The sequence below is a fragment of the Oncorhynchus mykiss genome, chromosome 21 (genome assembly GCF_057628025.1).
Source record: "Oncorhynchus mykiss isolate SJ-2025 chromosome 21, ASM5762802v1, whole genome shotgun sequence".
Lineage (NCBI taxonomy): Eukaryota > Metazoa > Chordata > Actinopteri > Salmoniformes > Salmonidae > Oncorhynchus > Oncorhynchus mykiss.
Genome location: NC_143042.1, coordinates 18,600,001 through 18,626,206, shown reverse-complemented (window position 1 = coordinate 18,626,206; position 26,206 = coordinate 18,600,001). Strand labels below are relative to the sequence as shown.

Below are 26,206 nucleotides of genomic sequence, written 5' to 3'. Positions count from 1 at the left end.
ATATAGCTATTCTTACATCAGTTGATATCTCAAAGTGCTGTACAGAAACCCAGCCTAAAACCCCAAACAGCAAGCAATGCAGGTGTAGAACCACGGTGGCTAGGAAAAACTCTCTAGAAAGGCCAAAACCTAGGAAGTAACCTAGAGAGGAACCAGGTTATGAGGGGTGGCCAGTCCTCTTCTGGCTGTGCCGGGTGGAGATTACAACAGAACATGGCCAAGATGTTCAAATGTTCATAAATGACCAGCATGGTCAAATAATAATAATCACAGTAGTTGTTGAGGGTGCAACAAGTCAGCACCTCAGGAGTAAATGTCAGTTGGCTTTTCATAGACGATCATTGAGAGTATCTCTACCACTCCTGCTGTCTCTAGAGAGTTGAAAACAGCAGGTCTGGGACAGGTAGCACGTCCGGTGAACAGGTCAGGGTTCCATAGCCGCAGGCAGAACAGTTGAAATTGGAGCAGCAGCACGGCCAGGTGGACTGGGGACAGCAAGGAGTCATCATGCCAGGTAGTCCTGAGGCATGGTCCTAGGGCTCAGGTCCTCCGAGAGAGAGAAAGGATGAAAGAAAGAGAGAAAGAGAGAATTAGAGAGAGCAGACTTAAATTCACACAGGACACCAGATAAAACAGGAGAAATACTCCAGATATAACAAACTGACCCTAGCCCCCCGACACAAACTACTGCAGCATAAATACTGGAGGCTGAGACAGGAGGGTTCAGGAGACACTGTGGCCCCATCCGATGATAACCCCGGACAGGGCCAAACAGTCAGGATATAACCCCACCCACTTTGCCAAAGCACAGCCCCCGACCACTAGAGGGATATCTTCAACCACCAACTTACCATCCTGAGACAAGGCCGAGTATAGCCCACAAAGATCTCCGCCATGGCACAACCCAAGGGTGGCGCCAAACCAGACAGGAAGTTCACGTCAGTGACTCAACCCACTCAAGTAACGCACCATGGATACATTTTTCTGCATCATCTTTGCACAGAAAATTTCAGATTTTTGCAACGTTACGTAGATGGAAAAGAGCTGTCCTTGAAACAGTCTTGATATGTTCGTCAAAAGAGAGATCAGGATGCAGAGTAACGCCAAAGTCCTTCACAATTTTATTTGAGACGACTGTACAACCATCAAGATTAATTGTCAGATTCAACAGAAGATATCTTTGTTTCTTGGCACCTAGAACAAGCATCTTTGTTTTGTCTGAGTTTAAAAGTAGAAAGTTTGCAGCCATCCACTTCCTTATGTCTGAAACACAGGCTTCTAGCGAGGGCAATTTTGGGGCTTCACCATGTTTCATTGAAATGTACAGCTGTGTGTCATATGCATAGCAGTGCAAGTTAACATTATGTTTTCAAATGACATCCCCAAGAGGTAAAATATATAAAATATATAGTGAAAACAATAGTGGTCCTAAAACGGAACCTTGAGGAACACTGAAATGTACAGTTGATTTGTCAGAGGACAAACCATTCACAGAGACAAACTGATATTTTCCGACAGATAAGATCTAAACCAGGTCAGAACTTGTCCGTGTAGACCAATTTGGGTTTCCAATCTCTCCAAAGGAATGTGGTGATCGATGGTATCAAAAGCAGTACTAAGGTCTAGGAGCACGAGGACAGATGCAGAGCCTCGGTCTGACGCCATTAAAAGGTAATTTACCACTTTCACAAGTGCAGTCTCAGTGCTATGATGCGGTCTAAAACCAGACTGAAACATTTCGTATACATTGTTTCTCTTCAGGAAGGCAGTGAGTTGCTGCGCAACAGCTTTTTCTAAAATGTTTGAGAGAAATGGAAGATTCGATATAGGCCGATAGTTTTTTATATTTTCTGGGTCAAGGTTTGGCTTTTTCAAGAAAGGCTTTATTACTGCCACTTTTAGTGAGTTTGGTACACATACTGTACGGTGGATAGAGAGCCGTTTATTATGTTCAACATAGGAGGGCCAAGCACAGGAAGCAGCTCTTTCAGTAGTTTATTTGGAATAGGGTCCAGTGTGCAGCTTGAAGGTTTAGAGGCCATGATTATTTTCATCATTGTGTCAAGAGATATAGTACTAAAACACTGAGTGTCTCCCTTGATCCTAGGTCCTGGCAGAGGTTTTGCAGACTCAGGACAACTGAGCTTTGGAGGAATACGCAGATTTAAAGAGGAGTCCGTAATTTGCTTTCTATTGATCATGATCTCTTTCTCAAAGAAAATATTTTTAGTTAGCTTTGCGACGGTATCAAAAATAAATTTTGGTTTCTTATTTTCCTCAAGTAAGTTGGAAAAATAAGATGATTGAGCAGCAGTGAGGGCTCTTCGATACTGCACGGTACTGTCTTTCCAAGCTAGTTGGAAGACTTCCAGTTTGGTGTGGCGCCATTTCCGTTCCAATTTTCTGGAAGCTTGCTTCAGAGCTCGGGTATTTTCTGTATACCAGGGAGCTAGTTTCTAATGACAAATGGTTTTAGTTTTTAGGTGTGCAGCTGCATCTAGGTTATTGCGCAAGGTTGAATTGAGTTCCTCAGTTAGGTGGTTAACTGATTTTTGTCCTCTGACGTCCTTGGGTAGGCAGAGGGTGTCTGGAAGGGCATCAAGGAATCGTTGGGTTGTCTGAGAATTTATAGCACGACTTTTGATGCTCCTTGTTGGGGTCTGAGCAGATTATTTGTTGCGATTGCAAACGTAATAAAAGGGTGGTCCGATAGTCCAGGAATATGAGGAACAAAAATTAAATCCACAACGTTTATTCCATGTGACAAAACTAGGTCCAGAGTATGACTGGGGCAGTGAGTAGGTCCAGAGACATGGAGAAGAACAATATTGTCAGGGCAGACATATAGCCAATATGTTGTGATAATGTATCTGGCCTACTGCCAGACTCTTTCTATTAGGTTAATGTTACATTTTTTAAGGCAGGTTTAATACTAATCTGAGCGGTAGATCTCGGCTTGCTTTTTGACTGCGAAAGTGGTCTTGACTCAGAAAAAGCTGGTGACCACTGCTGTAGTTATTAACACAGGACAGCTTTTGTTTGGTCCAGTCCACAACTGGAATTCCCCAGGTAGTCTCGAGGCTTTCTGCCTTCCTCATGTGTTGAAGAAGAGGGGGACTTTATTCTGCCCTGTGTTGGGCGATTGGGGTGGAGGGAGAGTTGGGGGATTGGGGTGGAGGGAGAGTTGGGGGATTGGGGTGGAGGGAGAGTTGGGGGACTGGGATGGAGGGAGAGTTGGGGGATTGGGGTGGAGGGAGAGTTGGGGGATTGGGGTGGAGGGAGAGTTGGGGGACTGGGATGGAGGGAGAGTTGGGGGATTGGGGTGGAGGGAGAGTTGGGCGATTGGGGTTGAGGGAGAGTTGGGGGATATGGGTGGAGGGAGAGTTGGGGGATTTGGGTGTAGGGAGAGTTAGGGGATTGCGATGGAGGGAGAGTTGGGGGATTGGGATGGAGGGAGAGTTGGAGGATTGGGGTTGAGGGAGAGTTTGGGGATTGGGATGGAGGGAGAGTTGGGCGATTGGGGTGGAGGGAGAGTTGTGGGATTTGGATGGAGGGAGGGAGAGTTGGGGGATTGGGAGGGGGGGAGAGTTGGGGGATTGGGATGGAGGGAACGGGGGAATGGAGAAAAGGGAAAAATAAACACAGGAGACAAACACAGTTGAGTCGACCAATGGAAGTGTGTTTATTTGAAGTTGTGTGAGGAGAGGAAGCAGACAGAGGGAGGCTGCTGTTGCTGTGCTCACACGCACACACATACACACGCACACACACACACACTCTCTCTCTCTTTATGACAGAGGAATTCTCACTTTAAACAAACAAAGGCAGGAAATCTGAGGTGAAGGGAACTCTTAAATGACGGCCCCAAGGGTCCTGCTGAACTCTCTTAACTAGTGGGAACACTTCTATCTGACTACTGTCATCATCAATTAGTTCCTATAGTATCAAACCGTATATAGACTTCACTTACACCTAAACACACTTAAATTTGTCTCCCTTTCAATGCCTGTAAATTACTGTAGGAAAATTGTGTGTGTGTATGTGTCTCCTCTTTCTGAATCCCTCAGTTTGCTCTGTCAGATAAGTGGTCCTGAGAGTGCAGACATTGAGAATAATCTAGGATCGAGAGGGGGCAGTGTTTGTACTTTGTATTACCCCCCCAACACACACACACACACACACACACACACACACAAACACACATACTCTAGCAAACATCCTGGTGGGACAGTGGGATCCTGGAAGCTGCTGTGTGAGTATGTGTGTGTGTGTGTGTGTGTGTGTGTGTGTGTGTGTGTGTGTGTGTGCGTTTGCGTTTGCGGTATGGGGGTGGGGAGCGGTATGGGGGTTGGGGGAGCGGAGTTTGGGGTTGAATGGTGTGGGAGGAGTGTCCTGGTCCTGGTGTGACAGAGAGGCGGGTATGTCAGTCACTCCGACAGACAGGTCAGGCCGAGCTCTCTGTCTTCTTAGGCTGGAGGCAAATATTGAGGCTAAGATTTGGGGACGAGACTCCCAAGTTTATGTCTGTGAACTTGGTATGAGATCAGTTCAGAGTGAGTTTAGTTTCCTGTGTGATGATGCGTCTGTCTGTGGGTGTGGGTGTGTTCTTTCACGTGTGTGGGGGTTTTCTTCATTGTGTAAGGTTCTAGGAAATAAAGACAGGGTGAGTGGCTGGAGAAAGATTGGGATAAGATGTCTCTGAAAGCACACTTAGACCAGAGTTGTTCTCATTCAATCACACGTTTGACAGTGTCTTTTGTCCCACATTGAGTCAATGGGAAAACGCTTCAGTGTTTTCAGGCTACAGGGTTTTCCTGAGTCCCGCCTGGTTTTGTATGGCTGCAGACCTTTCCTTGAACTGCACTGAATACAAGGATAATCTGTCCAGGCGGATCTCAATGTTTTCACACACACACACACACACACACACACACACACACACACACACACACACACACACACACACACACACACACGGACATCAGAGCGGGGTCGAGGTGCTGAAAGTGACTGGGCACATTCTAACACCCTGGCCACACGCTGCCTCCCTCTCAAACACAAACTCTTCCTCCATTTTAGAAATACTTTGTTTAAATATTATTCCAGTCTGTGTAAAGGCTTTGACAATGACCTCTAATGATTTGGTTGTGAGTTTCTCTCTTTCTCTCTCCCCCCTTTCTCTTTCATTTTTTTTTCTCTCTTTCTCTCCCTCTCTCTTTCTCTCTCTCTCGCTCTCTTTCTCTCTTTCTCTCTCTCTGGGGGTAAATATGAGTTATTTACTTCGGAAGACTGTCCATTTGACATTTTTACTCTTCTGCCATGTTCGCTGTATTTTTAGGCCAGAGTTTGTCTTTGGTGAGTCAAAATGTTTTACGAGTGTGAGTGTGACTGACCCGGTGTGTGTGTGTGGAGTTAATTACAACCGTCAGAGCTACAGGGGAATGGACACCGCAACATCTCCATACTGTCCACACACACACACACACACACACACACACACACACACACACACACACACACACACACACACACACACACACTTCTTGTAATTCAAATAATCCAGGTTAGGGAAGGTTCCTGACCCAAATGGCAGTTACAACTGTAGCCTGATTCCAGATCTGTTTGTGCTGTCTTGCCAACTTCAATGACCATAGGAGCAAGACAGTACAAACAGATTTGGCACCAGGTTAGTAAAGCTCTTGTTCCCTTAACAGAGATGTACAGCTGGACCCTGTTAAATTGAACTGAACAACCAGCTTCCTGCCCTCCTCTCCACCCAGTCACTATCTGGATGTAAACTTAGTTTCACTAATGCAACAGCATAGGAGAGGCCCTATGTTACTGGCGGTGCCAATTGGTCCTTTAACAGTTTTTTTCAATTGTTTAAGCACAATTTTGAAAACAGGTCCCGGTTTGTCAAAACACTACACACAATTAGCACAACCCTACACCAAATAGCAGATAGCAGATGTCCTGAAAGAGCTGCAAAACCTGGACCCGTACAAATCAGCTGGGCTGGACAATCTGGACCCTCTATTCCTGAAACTATCCGCCGCCATTGTCGCAACCCCTATTACCAGCCTGTTCAACCTCTCTTTCATATCGTCTGAGATCCCCAAGGATTGGAAAGCTGCCGCAGTCATCCCCCTCTTCAAAGGGGGCGACACCCTGGACCCAAACTGTTACAGACCTATATCCATCCTGCCCTGCCTATCTAAGGTCTTCGAAAGCCAAGTCAACAAACAGGTCACTGACCATCTTGAATCCCACCGTACCTTCTCCGCTGTGCAATCTGGTTTCCGAGCCGGTCACGGGTGTACCTCAGCCACGCTCAAGGTACTAAACGATATCATAACTGCCATCGATAAAAGACAGTACTGTGCAGCCGTCTTCATAGACCTTGCCAAGGCTTTCGACTCTGTCAATCACCGTATTCTTATCGGCAGACTCAGTAGCCTCGGTTTTTCGGATGACTGCCTTGCCTGGTTTACCAATTACTTTGCAGACAGAGTTCAGTGTGTCAAATCGGAGGGCATGCTGTCCGGTCCTCTGGCAGTCTCTATGGGGGTGCCACAGGGTTCAATTCTCGGGCCGACTCTTTTCTCTGTATATATCAATGATGTTTCTCATGCTGCGGGCGATTCCCTGATCCACCTCTACGCAGACGACACCATTCTATATACTTCCGGCCCGTCCTTGGACACTGTGCTATCTAACCTTCAAACGAGCTTCAATGCCATACAGCACTCCTTCCGTGGCCTCCAACTGCTCTTAAACGCTAGTAAAACCAAATGCATGCTTTTCAACCGTTCGCTGCCTGCACCCGCACGCCTGACCAGCATCACCACCCTGGATGGTTCCGACCTTGAATATGTGGACATCTATAAGTACCTAGGTGTCTGGCTAGACTCTAAACTCTCCTTCCAGACCCATATCAAACATCTCCAATCGAAAATCAAATCAAGAGTCGGCTTTCTATTCCGCAACAAAGCCTCCTTCACTCACGCCGCCAAACTTACCCTAGTAAAACTGACTATCCTACCGATCCTCGACTTCGGCGACGTCATCTACAAAATTGCTTCCAACACTCTACTCAGCAAACTGGATGCAGTTTATCACAGTGCCATCCGTTTTGTCACTAAAGCACCTTATACCACCCACCACTGCGACTTGTATGCTCTAGTCGGCTGGCCCTCGCTACATATTCGTCGCCAGACCCACTGGCTCCAGGTCATCTACAAGTCCATGCTAGGTAAAGCTCCGCCTTATCTCAGTTCACTGGTTACGATGGCAACACCCATCCGTAGCACGCGCTCCAGCAGGTGTATCTCACTGATCATCCCTAAAGCCAACACCTCATTTGGCCGCCTTTCGTTCCAGTTCTCTGCTGCCTGTGACTGGAACGAATTGCAAAAATCGCTGAAGTTGGAGACTTTTATCTCCCTCACCAACTTCAAACATCTGCTATCCGAGCAGCTAACCGATCGCTGCAGCTGTACATAGTCTATTGGTAAATAGCCCACCCATTTTCACCTACCTCATCCCCATACTGTTTTTATTTATTTATTTTTATTTTTCTGCTCTTTTGCACACCAATCTCTACCTGTACATAACCATCTGATCATTTATCACTCCAGTGTTAATCTGCATAATTGTAATTATTTGCCTACCTTCTCATGCCTTTTGCACACAATGTATATATAGACTCCCCTTTTTTCTACTGTGTTATTGACTTGTTAATTGTTTACTCCATGTGTAACTCTGTGTTGTCTGTTCACACTGCTATGCCTTATCTTGGCCAGGTCGCAGTTGCAAATGAGAACTTGTTCTCAACTAGCCTACCTGGTTAAATAAAGGTGAAATAAAAAATAAATAAAAAAAAGTAGCACAACACTTCAGATCATTTGCATAATGGAACACTTTTGTCAAAACTATACACGACTTCATAAAAATAATATTTTGTTACCATACGAAACACACACATTTCATATGACTTCAATCTTTTTGAACCCGTTACACACTGCTGTTGCTAACCTAAACCACTTTTAGCAAGTCTAATTGTCAGTGATTAGAGTGCTGTAAATGAAGTACACAGAGAAAGTGCAACTATAAAAACACCACACAAGACCAATGCTGCAGACTGAGGAAAACATCATGTATTTCTCTCCATGTACCCAAATCAGTCAACATGTCAACATGGAGAATCACAACAAAACCTGTCCCAGTTGTCATGCTACCACAGTAGTGTGCATAACACTGTTAACTCAACAAACAGACAAACGTAAAATACTGTATCCAGTACAGGTTACAATTACAGTAAATAACAGCAACAACAAACATAAAAAATAATCTGAAAAAAACGGACAATATTGTACAGAAAATACGACAGTAAACATACTATACATTATCACTTCGCCTAGCTGGATCTGGCCAAAGAATTTCATCAACATCACAAGCAATATCGTCGTTAGCAAGACAACGCGGGAAGAACCGTCTTGAATGTCGAATCCATCCTTGCACAGCTGCGGCGTGGACTTAGTAAACCTTCCTGGCCTGAATGAGGGGTACCTGAGCCTGGGGCTGGAGATCGTAAACCTTCCTGGCCTGAATGAGGGGTACCTGAGCCTGGGGCTGGAGATCGTAAACCTTCCTGGCCTGAATGAGGGGTACCTGAGCCTGGGGCTGGAGATCGTAAACCTTCCTGGCCTGAATGAGGGGGACCTGAGCCTGGGGCTGGAGATCGTAAACCTTCCTGGCCTGAATGAGGGGTACCTGAGCCTGGGGCCGGAGATCGTAAACCTTCCTGGCCTGAATGAGGGGTACCTGAGCCTGGGGCTGGAGATCGTAAACCTTCCTGGCCTGAATGAGGGGTACCTGAGCCTGGGGCTGGAGATCGTAAACCTTCCTGGCCTGAATGAGGGGTACCTGAGCCTGGGGCTGGAGATCGTAAACCTTCCTGGCCTGAATGAGGGGTACCTGAGCCTGGGGCTGGAGATCGTAAACCTTCCTGGCCTGAATGAGGGGTACCTGAGCCTGGGGCTGGAGATCGTAAACCTTCCTGGCCTGAATGAGGGGTACCTGAGCCTGGGGCTGGAGATCGTAAACCTTCCTGGCCTGAATGAGGGGTACCTGAGCCTGGGGCTGGAGATCGTAAACCTTCCTGGCCTGAATGAGGGTACCTGAGCCTGGGGCTGGAGATCGTATACCTTCCACCGCCATGCAGAGAAAAACTCTTCGATAGGGTTTAGAAATGGAGAGTATGGTGGAAGGTATAGTACTGTCATCTGTGGATGGTGTTGAAACCAGTTCTGGACCAAAGCAGAGCGGTGGAATGACACATTGTCCCAGATGACCGTGTATTGCATCTGGTGCATTTCATTACCTGCTGTGACGATGTGGTACAAACGGTCCAAAAATGTGAGAATGTGAGGTGTGTTGTAAGGGCCAGTTTTGGCATGACGGAGGACAGCCCCCTGCTGTGAAGTGGCAGCGCAGAGAGTGATGTTACCCCCATGTTGCCCTGGGACATTGATTATAGCCCTGTGGCCAATGATATTTCTGCCTCTCCTTGCTTTTGTGAGGTTGAACCCTGCCTCATCAATACATATGAATTCATGCAGGATTTCCTCAGCATCCATCTGCAAAACTCCCTGAAATACAGTGAAAGACAAGATTGTGTAGTTCAGGATAGGTCTAGTATACAGTCAATGTAAAAAAGTCAACAATACAAACCTCCACATACTCATGCTGCAGCCGTTTGACCCTCTCTGAATTCCGCTCAAAAGGTACTCGATAAAGTTGTTTCATTTGAACCTGATGTCTTTTCAGGATGTGTGCCAGTGTTGACTGAGAGACCTGATGGACATTATTGAAAATGGCATGGTCACCGATAATGTTGGCTTGTAGTTCTCTGAGCCTGATAGCATTATTGAAAATGGCAAGGTCACCGATAATGTTGGCTTGTAGTTCTCTGAGCCTGATAGCATTATTGGCCAAAACCATATTCATGATCTCTCTCTCTTGTTCTTGCGTGAATATGGGCCCTCTTCCTCCTTGTCGTTCCTTGTCGTTCCCGACCCTCAATCCTATCCTAGAGAATAACACATGTAACTTACTGTACAATGTCACAGGAAGAGGTATCACAAGTGCTGATATGGTGCATACAATAAGCGTCTGATTACTGTAACTGTAGACAGATCTTCTACCTGTTTTCCTGTCGAAAAGTCCTTATGACAGATGCCACTGTATATCTGCTAAGATTTGGCTGAACTCTCAGTCCAGACTCCCTCAGCGTCAATCCGTAGTTCACAGCATGGTCCACTAGTGTTGCATGAATTTTAGTGTGTAAGCAATCGTAAAAAACTGTGTTATGACATCACTGTCCTGAAGAACTGACAGGAATCACTAATATCACCTTTGCTTTCGCCTGAGACTCCACTTCCCACGACAGAGAGAGAGAGAGCGAGAGAGAGAGAGGGAAAGTGTCTGTCCGCCCTCTTGTATTTGAGGAAGAGATTGGGGAGGGATATGCTCAGTTTGAAGGACATCAATGCAGCGCGTTGAAGAAAAGCTACTCATTGAAATTCATGGCTTAGTACCTATAGCATTGTGGTTTCAGTCGGCCAGTGAGAGAGAGAGAGAGAGAGAGAGAGAGAGAGAGAGCGCGAGTCTGACAGATTTAAATTAAAAGGGGTGTGTGTGTGGGGGGTGTGTGTGTGGTGTAGTTTTTCCTCCAACGAGCCTGCAGTTTTTAGTTGAAGGGACAAGGGCGCCTTAATGCTTGCTACCAAGTTGGCTACAGCCGTCCATGTATCTACCTACAGATGCCTACATCTTCCATTCAATACAACAAAGCACCGATTGTGGTTGATTTAAACCAGTCAAATCGTCTCAGTGGTTTATACCGTAGGATTGACAGTCCGTTAACAAACAACTCTCCTATACAGTAGTGAGGATAGCTGCTCCGTACAGCTTAAAAGCCACCATGCAAGAGAGAGAGGCTCTTTGAAGAGGAACTTTAGCCTAGCTCTAATAGTTGTATAAATTGTTGCAGCGAGGCTTTGAACGTCCTTCCCGTTTGATATTACGTTGGGAGCCTTTAAAGGGTTTATTTAAAAGGGTTCTTTTAAGTGGAAGCTTTATGGGCGGCTGTGCTGTGTGATCACTACTCAGGGCAGAGGAGTACAAACACACTGGTCCTCACCACGCACACGCACACGCGTACACGTATGCACGTGCACAAGCACACACATGCTCAGACGCATTTACACGGGACAGTGATGACTGGCGACTCTCGAAAGAGATGCAGAACAGCCGCTCATCCCTCTCAGATCTCAGAGGACCCCTCTCTCTTCAGGCAGCTCCTCTGTGTGTCCTGGACTCCTCATGGTGTTGTGACTGAGGCAGCTCTGGCGAGAGAGAGATCAGCCTCTCAGTCTCTCTGACTGGCATCCAGCCTGCCACATAAACACCACCATCTTCTCATCCCTCATCCCTCAGCAGAAATACTGGAGGCAGGAGAGACCTGAGGCACTAAAATAGGCCTCTCTGTCTCTCATTCTCTCTGTCTTCCACCAACTGTCTCTGTCTACTTCTTTCTTTTTCTCTCCTCCTCCCCCCTCTCTCTTTCCCTTTCTCCCCCCTCTTTCTTACTCTTTCACCTCCTCCTCCATCTCTCTCTCTCTCCCTCCATTCCCCTCTCCTCTCTCTCAACATCTCTGTCTCCCCCTCTCTCTCATATTTGTCCTCCAGTCCAACACTTGACGTGTTCTGCTGGTTGTCCAGGCTGTATTAACAGGGCTGTATTAACAGGGCTGTATTAACAGGGATGTATTAATAGGGCTGTATTAACAGGGCTGTATTAACAGGGATGTATTAACAGGGCTGTATTAGCAGGGATGTATTAACAGGGCTGTATTAGCAGGGATGTATTAACAGGGATGTATTAACAGGGCTGTATTAACAGGGATGTATTAACAGGGATGTATTAACAGGGATGTATTAACAGGGCTGCATTAACAGGGCTGTATTACCTCCTCTCCTCCACTACACTACTACTATCTCCTCTCCTCTACTACACTACTACTTCCTCTTCTCCTCCACTACAGTACTACTACCTCCTCTCCTCCCCTAATACAGTACTACTACCTCCTCTCCTCCACTACAGTACTACTACCTCCTCTCCTCCACTACTACTACCTCTTCTCCTCCACTACTACTACCTCTTCTCCTCCACTACAGTACTACTACCTCCTCTCCTCCACTACAGTACTACTACCTCCTCTCCTCCACTACAGTACTACTACCTCCTCTCCTCCACTACAGTACTACTACCACCTCTCCTCCACTACAGTACTACTACCTCCTCTCCTCCACTACTACTACCTCTTCTCCTCCACTACACTACTACTACCTCCTCTCCTCCACTACAGTACTACTACCTCCTCTCCTATCCTTCACTACATTACTACTACCTTCTCTCCTCCACTACAGTACTACTACCTCCTCTCCTCTCCTTCACTACAGTACAACTACCTCCTCTCCTCCACTACAGTGCTACTACCTCCTCTCCTCCACTACTCCTACCTCCTCTCCTCCACTACAGTACTACTACCTCCTCTCCTCTCCTCCATTAAAGTACTACTACCTCCTCTACTCCACTACAGTACGACTACCTCCTCTCCTCCACTACTCCTTCCTCCTCTCCTCCACTACAGTACGACTACCTCCTCTCCTCCACTACTCCTACCTCCTCTCCTCTCCTTCACTACACTACTACTACCTCCTCTCCTCTCCTCCACTAAAGTACTACTACCTCCTCTACTCCACTACAGTACGACTACCTCCTCTCCTCCACTACTCCTTCCTCCTCTCCTCCACTACAGTACGACTACCTCCTCTCCTCCACTACTCCTACCTCCTCTCCTCTCCTTCACTACACTACTACTACCTCCTCTCCTCCACTACAGTACTACTACCTCCTCTCCTCTCCTCCACTAAAGTACTACTACCTCTTCTCTTCCACTACAGTACTTCTACCTCCTCTCCTCCACTACAGTACTACTACCTCCTCTCCTCCACTACACTACTACTACCTCCTCTCCTCCACTACAGTATGACTACCTCTTCTCCTCCACTACTCCTACCTCCTCTCCTCTCCTTCACTACACTACTCCTACCTCCTCTCCTCCACTACAGTACTACTACCTCCTCTCCTCTCCTTCACTAAAGTACTACTACGTCCTCTACTCTACTACAGTATGACTACCTCCTCTCCTCCACTACTCCTACCTCCTCTCCTCTCCTTCACTACAGTACTTCTACCTCCTCTCCTCCACTACAGTACTTCTACCTCCTCTCCTCCACTACACTACTACTACCTCCTCTCCTCCACTACAGTACTACTACCTCCTCTCCTCCACTACACTACTACTACCTCCTCTCCTCCACTACAGTACTATTACCTCCTCTCCTCCACTACAGTATGACTACCTCTTCTCCTCCACTACTCCTACCTCCTCTCCTCTCCTTCACTACAGTACGACTACCTCCTCTCCTCCACTATTACCACCTCCTCTCCTCGACTACAGTACTACTACCTCCTCTCCTCCACTACTCCTACCTCCCCTCCTCTCCTTCACTACAGTACGACTACCTCCTCTCCTCCACTACTCCTACCTCCTCTCCTCCACTACAGTACTACTACTTCCTCTGCTCTCCTCCACTACACTACTACTACCTCCTCTCCTCTCCTCCACTACAGAACTACTATGTATTCTCCTCCACCACACTACTCCTACCTCCTCTCCTCCACTACACAACTACTACCTCCTCTGCTCTCCTCCACCACACTACTCCTACCTCCTCTCCTCCACTACACAACTACTACCTCCTCTGCTCTCCTTCACTACACTACTACTTCCTCCTCTCCTTCACTACAGTACTACTACCTGCTCTACTCCACTACAGTACGACTACCTCCTCTCCTCCACTACTCCTTCCTCCTCTCCTCCACTACAGTACGACTACCTCCTCTCCTCCACTACTCCTACCTCCTCTCCTCTCCTTCACTACACTACTACTACCTCCTCTCCTCCACTACAGTACTACTACCTCCTCTCCTCTCCTCCACTAAAGTACTACTACCTCTTCTCCTCCACTACAGTACTTCTACCTCCTCTCCTCCACTACAGTACTACTACCTCCTCTCCTCCACTACACTACTACTACCTCCTCTCCTCCACTACAGTATGACTACCTCTTCTCCTCCACTACTCCTACCTCCTCTCCTCTCCTTCACTACACTACTCCTACCTCCTCTCCTCCACTACAGTACTACTACCTCCTCTCCTCTCCTTCACTAAAGTACTACTACGTCCTCTACTCTACTACAGTATGACTACCTCCTCTCCTCCACTACTCCTACCTCCTCTCCTCTCCTTCACTACAGTACTTCTACCTCCTCTCCTCCACTACAGTACTTCTACCTCCTCTCCTCCACTACACTACTACTACCTCCTCTCCTCCACTACAGTACTACTACCTCCTCTCCTCCACTACACTACTACTACCTCCTCTCCTCCACTACATTACTACTACCTCCTCTCCTCCACTACAGTATGACTACCTCTTCTCCTCCACTACTCCTACCTCCTCTCCTCTCCTTCACTACAGTACGACTACCTCCTCTCCTCCACTATTACTACCTCCTCTCCTCGACTACAGTACTACTACCTCCTCTCCTCCACTACTCCTACCTCCCCTCCTCTCCTTCACTACAGTACGACTACCTCCTCTCCTCCACTACTCCTACCTCCTCTCCTCCACTACAGTACTACTACTTCCTCTGCTCTCCTCCACTACACTACTACTACCTCCTCTCCTCTCCTCCACTACAGAACTACTATGTATTCTCCTCCACCACACTACTCCTACCTCCTCTCCTCCACTACACAACTACTACCTCCTCTCCTCTCCTTCACTACACTACTACTTCCTCCTCTCCTTCACTACACTACTACTTCCTCCTCTCCTTCACTACAGTACTACTACCTGCTCTACTCCACTACAGTACGACTACCTCCTCTCCTCCACTACTCCTTCCTCCTCTCCTCCACTACAGTACGACTACCTCCTCTCCTCCACTACTCCTACCTCCTCTCCTCTCCTTCACTACACTACTACTACCTCCTCTCCTCCACTACAGTACTACTACCTCCTCTCCTCTCCTCCACTAAAGTACTACTACCTCTTCTCCTCCACTACAGTACTTCTACCTCCTCTCCTCCACTACAGTACTACTACCTCCTCTCCTCCACTACACTACTACTACCTCCTCTCCTCCACTACAGTATGACTACCTCTTCTCCTCCACTACTCCTACCTCCTCTCCTCTCCTTCACTACACTACTCCTACCTCCTCTCCTCCACTACAGTACTACTACCTCCTCTCCTCTCCTTCACTAAAGTACTACTACGTCCTCTACTCTACTACAGTATGACTACCTCCTCTCCTCCACTACTCCTACCTCCTCTCCTCTCCTTCACTACAGTACTTCTACCTCCTCTCCTCCACTACAGTACTTCTACCTCCTCTCCTCCACTACACTACTACTACCTCCTCTCCTCCACTACAGTACTACTACCTCCTCTCCTCCACTACACTACTACTACCTCCTCTCCTCCACTACATTACTACTACCTCCTCTCCTCCACTACAGTATGACTCCCTCTTCTCCTCCACTACTCCTACCTCCTCTCCTCTCCTTCACTACAGTACGACTACCTCCTCTCCTCCACTATTACTACCTCCTCTCCTCGACTACAGTACTACTACCTCCTCTCCTCCACTACTCCTACCTCCCCTCCTCTCCTTCACTACAGTACGACTACCTCCTCTCCTCCACTACTCCTACCTCCTCTCCTCCACTACAGTACTACTACTTCCTCTGCTCTCCTCCACTACACTACTACTACCTCCTCTCCTCTCCTCCACTACAGAACTACTATGTATTCTCCTCCACCACACTACTCCTACCTCCTCTCCTCCACTACACAACTACTACCTCCTCTGCTCTCCTCCACTACACTACTACTACCTCCTCTCCTCTCCTTCACTACACTACTACTTCCTCCTCTCCTTCACTACACTACTACTTCCTCCTCTCCTTCACTACAGTACTACTACCTCCTCTCCTCCACTACAGTACTACTACCTGCTCTACTCCACTACAGTACGACTACCTCCTCTCCTCCACTACTCCTTCCTCCTGTCCTCCACTACAGTACGACTACCTCCTCTCCTCCACTACTCCTACTTCCTCTCCTCTCCTTCACTACAGTACGACTATCTCATCTCCTCCACTACTCCTACCTCCTCTCCTTTCCTTCACTACAGTACGACCATCTCCTCTCCGCCACTACTCCTACCTCCTCTCCTCCACTACAGTACGACTACCTCCTCTCCTCCACTACTACTACCTCTTCTCCTCCACTACAGTACAACTACCTCCTCTTCTCTCCTTCACTACAGTACTACTACCTCCTCTCCTCCACTACAGTACTACTACCTCCTCTCCTCTCCTCCACTAAAGTACTACTACCTCCTCTCCTCTCCTCCACTAAAGTACTACTACCTGCTCTACTCCACTACAGTATGACTACCTCCTCTCCTCCACTACTCCTTCCTCCTGTCCTCCACTACAGTACGACTACCTCCTCTCCTCCACTACTCCTACCTCCTTTCTTCCCCTTCACCACAGTACGACTACCTCCTCTCCTCCACTACTCATACCAGCTCTCCTCCACTACAGTACGACTACCTCCTCTCCTCCACTACTCCTACCTCCTCTCCTCCACTACAGTACGACTACCTCCTCTCCTCCACTACAGTACTACTACCTCCTCTCCTCCACTACAGTACAACTACCTCCTCTCCTTTCCTCCACTACAGTACTAACTACCTCCTCTCCTCCGCTACAGTACTACTACCTCCTCTCCTCCACTACAGTACTACTACCTACTCTCCTCTCCTTCACTACAGTACAACTACCTCCTCTCCTCCACTACAGTGCTACTACCTCCTCTCCTCCACTACTCCTACCTCCTCTCCTCCACTACAGTACTACTACCTCCTCTCCTCTCCTCCACTAAAGTACTACTACCTCCTCTACTCCACTACAGTACGACTACCTCCTCTCCTCCACTACTCCTTCCTCCTCTCCTCCACTACAGTACGACTACCTCCTCTCCTCCACTACTCCTACCTCCTCTCCTCTCCTTCACTACACTACTACTACCTCCTCTCCTCCACTACAGTACTACTACCTCCTCTCCTCTCCTCCACTAAAGTACTACTACCTCTTCTCCTCCACTACAGTACTTCTACCTCCTCTCCTCCACTACAGTACTACTACCTCCTCTCCTCCACTACACTACTACTACCTCCTCTCCTCCACTACAGTATGACTACCTCTTCTCCTCCACTACTCCTACCTCCTCTCCTCTCCTTCACTACACTACTCCTACCTCCTCTCCTCCACTACAGTACTACTACCTCCTCTCCTCTCCTTCACTAAAGTACTACTACGTCCTCTACTCTACTACAGTATGACTACCTCCTCTCCTCCACTACTCCTACCTCCTCTCCTCTCCTTCACTACAGTACTTCTACCTCCTCTCCTCCACTACAGTACTTCTACCTCCTCTCCTCCACTACACTACTACTACCTCCTCTCCTCCACTACAGTACTACTACCTCCTCTCCTCCACTACACTACTACTACCTCCTCTCCTCCACTACAGTACTACTACCTCCTCTCCTCCACTACAGTATGACTACCTCTTCTCCTCCACTACTCCTACCTCCTCTCCTCTCCTTCACTACAGTACGACTACCTCCTCTCCTCCACTATTACTACCTCCTCTCCTCGACTACAGTACTACTACCTCCTCTCCTCCACTACTCCTACCTCCCCTCCTCTCCTTCACTACAGTACGACTACCTCCTCTCCTCCACTACTCCTACCTCCTCTCCTCCACTACAGTACTACTACTTCCTCTGCTCTCCTCCACTACACTACTACTACCTCCTCTCCTCTCCTCCACTACAGAACTACTATGTATTCTCCTCCACCACACTACTCCTACCTCCTCTCCTCCACTACACAACTACTACCTCCTCTGCTCTCCTCCACTACACTACTACTACCTCCTCTCCTCTCCTTCACTACACTACTACTTCCTCCTCTCCTTCACTACACTACTACTTCCTCCTCTCCTTCACTACAGTACTACTACCTCCTCTCCTCCACTACAGTACGACTACCTCCTCTCCTCCACTACTCCTTCCTCCTGTCCTCCACTACAGTACGACTACCTCCTCTCCTCCACTACTCCTACTTCCTCTCCTCTCCTTCACTACAGTACGACTATCTCATCTCCTCCACTACTCCTACCTCCTCTCCTTTCCTTCACTACAGTACGACCATCTCCTCTCCGCCACTACTCCTACCTCCTCTCATCTCCTTCACTACAGTACGACTACCTCCTCTCCTCCACTACTCCTACCTCCTCTCCTCTCCTCCACTACAGTAAGACTACCTCCTCTGCTCCACTACTCCGACGTCCTCTCCTCCACTACAGTACGACTACCTCCTCTCCTCCACTACTACTACCTCTTCTCCTCCACTACAGTACAACTACCTCCTCTTCTCTCCTTCACTACAGTACTACTACCTCCTCTCCTCCACTACAGTACTACTACCTCCTCTCCTCTCCTCCACTAAAGTACTACTACCTCCTCTCCTCTCCTCCACTAAAGTACTACTACCTGCTCTACTCCACTACAGTACGACTACCTCCTCTCCTCCACTACTCCTTCCTCCTGTCCTCCACTACAGTACGACTACCTCCTCTCCTCCACTACTCCTACCTCCTTTCTTCCCCTTCACCACAGTACGACTACCTCCTCTCCTCCACTACTCATACCAGCTCTCCTCCACTACAGTACGACTACCTCCTCTCCTCCACTACTCCTACCTCCTCTCCTCCACTACAGTACGACTACCTCCTCTCCTCCACTACAGTACTACTACCTCCTCTCCTCCACTACAGTACAACTACCTCCTCTCCTTTCCTCCACTACAGTACTACTACCTCCTCTCCTCCGCTACAGTACTACTACCTCCTCTCCTCCACTAAAGAACTACTACCTCCTCTCCTCTCCTCCACTACAGTACTACTACCTCCTCTCCTCCACTACAGTACTACTACCTCCTCTCCTCCACTACAGTACAACTACCTCCTCTCCTTTCCTCCACTACAGTACTACTACCTCCTCTCCTCCGCTACAGTACTACTACCTCCTCTCCTCCACTAAAGAACTACTACCTCCTCTCCTCCACTACAGTACTACTACCTCCTCTCCTCCACTAAAGAACTACTACCTCCTCTCCTCTCCTCCGCTACAGTACTACTACCTCCTCTCCTCCACTAAATAACTACTACCTCCTCTCCTCCACTACAGTACTACTACCTCCTCTCCTCCACTACAGTACTACTACCTCCTCTCCTCCACTACAGTACAACTACCTCCTCTCCTTTCCTCCACTACAGTACTACTACCTCCTCTCCTCCGCTACAGTACTACTACCTCCTCTCCTCCACTAAAGAACTACTACATCCTCTCCTCTCCTCCACTACAGTACTACTACCTCCTCTCCTCCACTAAAGAACTACTACCTCCTCTCCTCTCCTCCGCTACAGTACCCTTCCTCCTGTCCTCCACTACAGTACGACTACCTCCTCTCCTCCACTACTCCTACCTCCTTTCTTCCCCTTCACCACAGTACGACTACCTCCTCTCCTCCACTACTCATACCAGCTCTCCTCCACTACAGTACGACTACCTCCTTTCCTCCACTACTCCTACCTCCTCTCCTCCACTACAGTACGACTACCTCCTCTCCTCCACTACAGTACTACTACCTCCTCTCCTCCACTACAGTACAACTACCTCCTCTCCTTTCCTCCACTACAGTACTACTACCTCCTCTCCTCCGCTACAGTACTACTACCTCCTCTCCTCCACTAAAGAACTACTACCTCCTCTCCTCTCCTCCACTACAGTACTACTACCTCCTCTCCTCCACTACAGTACTACTACCTCCTCTCCTCCACTACAGTACAACTACCTCCTCTCCTTTCCTCCACTACAGTACTACTACCTCCTCTCCTCCGCTACAGTACTACTACCTCCTCTCCTCCACTAAAGAACTACTACCTCCTCTCCTCCACTACAGTACTACTACCTCCTCTCCTCCACTAAAGAACTACTACCTCCTCTCCTCTCCTCCGCTACAGTACTACTACCTCCTCTCCTCCACTAAATAACTACTACCTCCTCTCCTCCACTACAGTACTACTACCTCCTCTCCTCCACTACAGTACTACTACCTCCTCTCCTCCACTACAGTACAACTACCTCCTCTCCTTTCCTCCACTACAGTACTACTACCTCCTCTCCTCCGCTACAGTACTACTACCTCCTCTCCTCCACTAAAGAACTACTACATCCTCTCCTCTCCTCCACTACAGTACTACTACCTCCTCTCCTCCACTAAAGAACTACTACCTCCTCTCCTCTCCTCCGCTACAGTACTACTACCTCCTCTCCTCCACTAAAGAACTACTACCTCCTCTCCTCCACTACAGTACTACTCCCTCCTCTCCTCCACTACAGTACTACTACCTCCTCTCCTCCACTACAGTACTACTACATCCTCTCCTCCACTACAGTACAACTACCTCCTCTCCTTTCCTCCACTACAGTACTACTACCTCCTCTCCTCCGCTACAGTACTACTACCTCCTCTCCTCCGCTACAGTACTACTACCTCCTCTCCTCCGCTACAGTACTACTACCTCCTCTCCTCCACTAAAGAACTACTACCTCCTCTCCTCTCCTCCACTACAGTACTACTACCTCCTCCTCTCCTCCACTAAAGTACTACTACCTCCTCTCCTTTCGTTTTCTACAGTACTACTACCTCATCTCCTTCACTACAGTTCTCCTACCTCCTCTCCTTCACTACAGTACTACTACCTCCTCTCCTCCACTACAGTACTACTACCTCCTCTCCTCTCCTTCACTACAGTACTACTACCTCCTCTCCTCTCCTCCACTACAGTACTACTACCTCCTCTCCTCTCCTTCACTACAGTACTACTACCTCCTCTCCTCTACTACAGTTTTCCTACCTCCTCTCCTCCACTACAGCACTACCTCCTCTCCTCCACTACAGTTCTCCTACCTTCTCTCCTCCACTACAGTTCTCCTACCTCCTCTCCTCCACTACAGTACTACCTCCTCTCCTCCACTACAGTTCTCCTACCTCCTCTCCTCCACTACAGTTCTATTACCTCCTCTCCTCCACTACAATACTCCTACCTCCTCTCTTCCACTACAGTTCTCCTACCTCCTCTCCTCCACTACAGTACTACTACCTCCTCTCCTCCACTACAGTACTACTACCTCCTCTCCTCCACTACAGTACTACTACCTCCTCTCCTCCACTACAGTACAACTACCTCCTCTCCTTTCCTCCACTACAGTACTACTACCTCCTCTCCTCCGCTACAGTACTACTACCTCCTCTCCTCCACTAAAGTACTACTACCTTCTCTCCTCCACTACAGTACTACTACCTCCTCTCCTCCACTAAAGTACTACTACCTCTCTCCTCCACTATAGTACTACTACCTCCTCTCCTTTCGTTTTCTACAGTACTACTACCTCATCTCCTTCACTACAGTTCTCCTACCTCCTCTCCTTCACTACAGTACTACTACCTCCTCTCCTCTCCTCCACTACAGTACTACTACCTCCTCTCCTCTCCTTCACTACAGTACTACTACCTCCTCTCCTCTCCTCCACTACAGTACTACTACCTCCTCTCCTCTCCTTCACTACAGTACTACTACCTCCTCTCCTCCACTACAGTTTTCCTACCTCCTCTCCTCCACTACAGCACTACCTCCTCTCCTCCACTACAGTTCTCCTACCTTCTCTCCTCCACTACAGTTCTCCTACCTCCTCTCCTCCACTACAGTTCTCCTACCTCCTCTCCTCCACTACAGTTCTCCTACCTCCTCTCCTCCACTACAGTACTACCTCCTCTCCTCCACTACAGTTCTCCTACCTCCTCTCCTCCACTACAGTTCTATTACCTCCTCTCCTCCACTACAGTACCCCTACCTCCTCTCTTCCACTACAGTTCTCCTACCTCCTCTCCTCCACTACAGTTCTCCTACCTCCTCTCCTTCACTACAGTTCTCCTACCTCCTCTCCTCCACTACAGTTCTCCTACCTCCTCTCCTTCACTACAGTTCTCCTACCTCCTCTCCACCACTACAGTACTCCTACCTCCTCTCCTCCACTGCAGTTCTCCTACCTCCTCTCCTCCACTACAGTTCTCCTACCTCCTCTCCTCCACTACATTACTCCTACCTCCTCTCCTCCACTGCAGTTCTCCTACCTCCTCTCCTCCACTACAGTTCTCCTACCTCCTCTCCTTCACTACAGTTCTCCTACCTCCTCTCCACCACTACAGTTCTCCTACCTCCTCCCCTCCACTACAGTTCTCCTACCTCCTCTCCTTCACTACAGTACTCCTTCCTCCTCTCCTCCACTACAGTTCTCCTACCTCCTCTCCTCCACTACAGTTCTCCTACCTCCTCTCCTCCACTACAGTTCTCCTACCTCCTCTCCTCCACTACAGTACTACTACCTCCTCTCCTCCACTACAGTACTACTACCTCCTCTCCTCCACTACAGTACAACTACCTCCTCTCCTTTCCTCCACTACAGTACTACTACCTCCTCTCCTCCGCTACAGTACTACTACCTCCTCTCCTCCACTAAAGTACTACTACCTCCTCTCCTCCACTACAGTACTACTACCTCCTCTCCTCCACTAAAGTACTACTACCTCCTCTCCTCCACTATAGTACTACTACCTCCTCTCCTTTCGTTTTCTACAGTACTACTACCTCATCTCCTTCACTACAGTTCTCCTACCTCCTCTCCTTCACTACAGTACTACTACCTCCTCTCCTCTCCTCCACTACAGTACTACTACCTCCTCTCCTCTCCTTCACTACAGTACTACTACCTCCTCTCCTCTCCTCCACTACAGTACTACTACCTCCTCTCCTCTCCTTCACTACAGTACTACTACCTCCTCTCCTCCACTACAGTTTTCCTACCTCCTCTCCTCCACTACAGCACTACCTCCTCTCCTCCACTACAGTTCTCCTACCTTCTCTCCTCCACTACAGTTCTCCTACCTCCTCTCCTCCACTACAGTTCTCCTACCTCCTCTCCTCCACTACAGTTCTCCTACCTCCTCTCCTCCACTACAGTACTACCTCCTCTCCTCCACTACAGTTCTCCTACCTCCTCTCCTCCACTACAGTTCTATTACCTCCTCTCCTCCACTACAGTACCCCTACCTCCTCTCTTCCACTACAGTTCTCCTACCTCCTCTCCTCCACTACAGTTCTCCTACCTCCTCTCCTTCACTACAGTTCTCCTACCTCCTCTCCTCCACTACAGTTCTCCTACCTCCTCTCCTTCACTACAGTTCTCCTACCTCCTCTCCACCACTACAGTACTCCTACCTCCTCTCCTCCACTGCAGTTCTCCTACCTCCTCTCCTCCACTACAGTTCTCCTACCTCCTCTCCTCCACTACATTACTCCTACCTCCTCTCCTCCACTGCAGTTCTCCTACCTCCTCTCCTCCACTACAGTTCTCCTACCTCCTCTCCTTCACTACAGTTCTCCTACCTCCTCTCCACCACTACAGTTCTCCTACCTCCTCCCCTCCACTACAGTTCTCCTACCTCCTCTCCTTCACTACAGTACTCCTTCCTCCTCTCCTCCACTACAGTTCTCCTACCTCCTCTCCTCCACTACAGTTCTCCTACCTCCTCTCCTCCACTACAGTTCTCCTACCTCCTCTCCTCCACTACAGTACTACTACCTCCTCTCCTCCCCTAATACAGTACTACTAACTCTTCTCCTCTCCTCCACTACAGTACTACTACTTCCTATCCTTTTGATTTCTACAGTACTTCTCCCTCCTCTCCTCTAAACCACTACAGTACTACTCCCTCCTCTCCTCTAAACCACTACAGTACTACTACCTCCTCTCCTACCCTAATACAGTACTACTACCTCCTCTCCTCCCCTAATACAGTACTACTACCTCGTCTCCTCTCTTTCACTACAGTACTACTACATCCTCTCTTCCCCTAATACAGTACTACTACCTCCTCTCCTCCCCTAATACAGTACTACTACCTCGTCTCCTCTCTTACTATTACTATTACCTTCTCTCTTCTCGTCCAGTACACTACTTCCTCCTCTCCTATTCTCAACTACAGAGTGATTCAGTGGCTCTGGACCCTCTGACCTCCCCAGTCAAAACAATGAGGACAGGGTGCTGGAATGGAACAGTCAGCCCAACTCTCAACTCAACCTTTACCGTCTCACTTCGAGCTCTTTTCTGTTCCATACTCGCTGAGATATGTCTCTCTCTCTCTGTCTGTCTGTTCTCTCTCTGTCTCTGTCTTTCTCTCTGCCCCCCTGTCATTGACGTTTACCACAAACTTGATTTCGTCAGAGCTCGACATGTGATATGGTAGGGAGTGTTTATCAACCCGTCGCGTTGGGACTTCAGGTTTGATACAGTAACTAAACATTTCACTTGCCTCCCTCACAGGCCTTCCTCCAGCCAGCCATCTCATCACATTGTACCTTTAGAGAGGCCAGCGGAGCTCACGGCCCAGGTGGCCCCCGGCTCTGTTTGCTGTTTCAGGACAGATTGTGCTGAGTTCAGGTGTCCCTCTCCACCTTCTCCCTTTCCCAGGTTTAAATTTGACTCTAGAGGAAGTTGTACACACCGCTTTCTTGTGGATTTAGTTTTCAAAACAGACACATCTTTTGTCAACTGTTGCGTTGTTGAGGCTGCCGTAGATATTCCTTTTCCATAAGGAAACGTTTCCTAACCCAACCGAATCAAGTTTACTTTCAGTGCATTTAAAGGATAACTCAAATGTGAAATGCGTACACTTGCATCATCCAAAATACATTATTGTACAGGAACAAGAATAACTTCATATTTCACGCTACATATATGAACATTTAGCATTATTTGTTACTTTTTTTCACAGTGTCGCCCAAACACCTTCGATGAGTAGGGAATCTTTCAGATTGAGTCTTTAGAAAGGAGATGCTTGAGGACAGTGGTGTTAGATTTGTCTGTAAAGGGAGCTTCCTAGCACCCCTATCTAAGGAGGTACTTTGGACCCCTAATGAGGCACATGAAGGGCCCCCCATGGTCTGTTATTCTCACCACACCACAGAGGGAAAACCAGAGAGGGCTACCCAGTGCTCTTTGACAGCTTTGGAGAGGACCAGGATGTAGTGGGGGGTCTAGTGTAAGTAACTTTGATGTACTCGCCCACACTCATCACACACTCACACTCATCACACACTCACACTCATCACACACTCACACTCATCACACACTCATCACACACTCAAACTCATCACACACTCATCACACACTCACACTCACACTCATCACACACTCACACTCATCACACACTCACACTCATCACACACTCACACTCATCACACACTCACACACACAAGACATTCATCATAAGACATTCATCATTGGATCCTTGCTCTCGACAGGGAGAGATTCCAAAATATTCTCAAAAAGCTCAGTGTAACTTGTCCCGACCCTTCCCAGACCCTAATGATATCTTCGGCTGCGTTTTCCTGCTCCACTCCTCTCTAGAGAGTCCCGGCCCCCAAAGTCTCTTCTGCTCTCCCCCCTCATCTCCCCTCTAATGAAGATTTAAGTACTGGGGCATTAAGTTATTAGTGAGCCGGGCTGCTGTGTAAATCAATGGGCCGAGGCTGAAGCCACATCAAACGGGTGGGATGTACAGTCACTAGGACTGAAAGAACCTCAGATCACCACTGAACTGTGGAGGGAGGAGGGGAGGACTGGGGGTTTGGGGGGAGTTGGACTGTGTGGATTCGTTAAATTAACACTTGGCTTAATTGATCCTGGCATATGCTCTCTGACTGGGACTTGTATGTGTCTGTGTGTGCAAGAAATTGTGCGTAT

General features: G+C 48.3%; 1 protein-coding gene across 13 annotated transcripts in view; it reads left to right on the top strand.

Moving 5' to 3' along the window:
• Positions 1-26,206, top strand: part of LOC110500179 (signal peptide, CUB and EGF-like domain-containing protein 1) — a 133,191-nt gene that overhangs the window by 49,869 nt on the left and 57,116 nt on the right. The gene's annotated exons all lie outside the window — the stretch shown is intronic.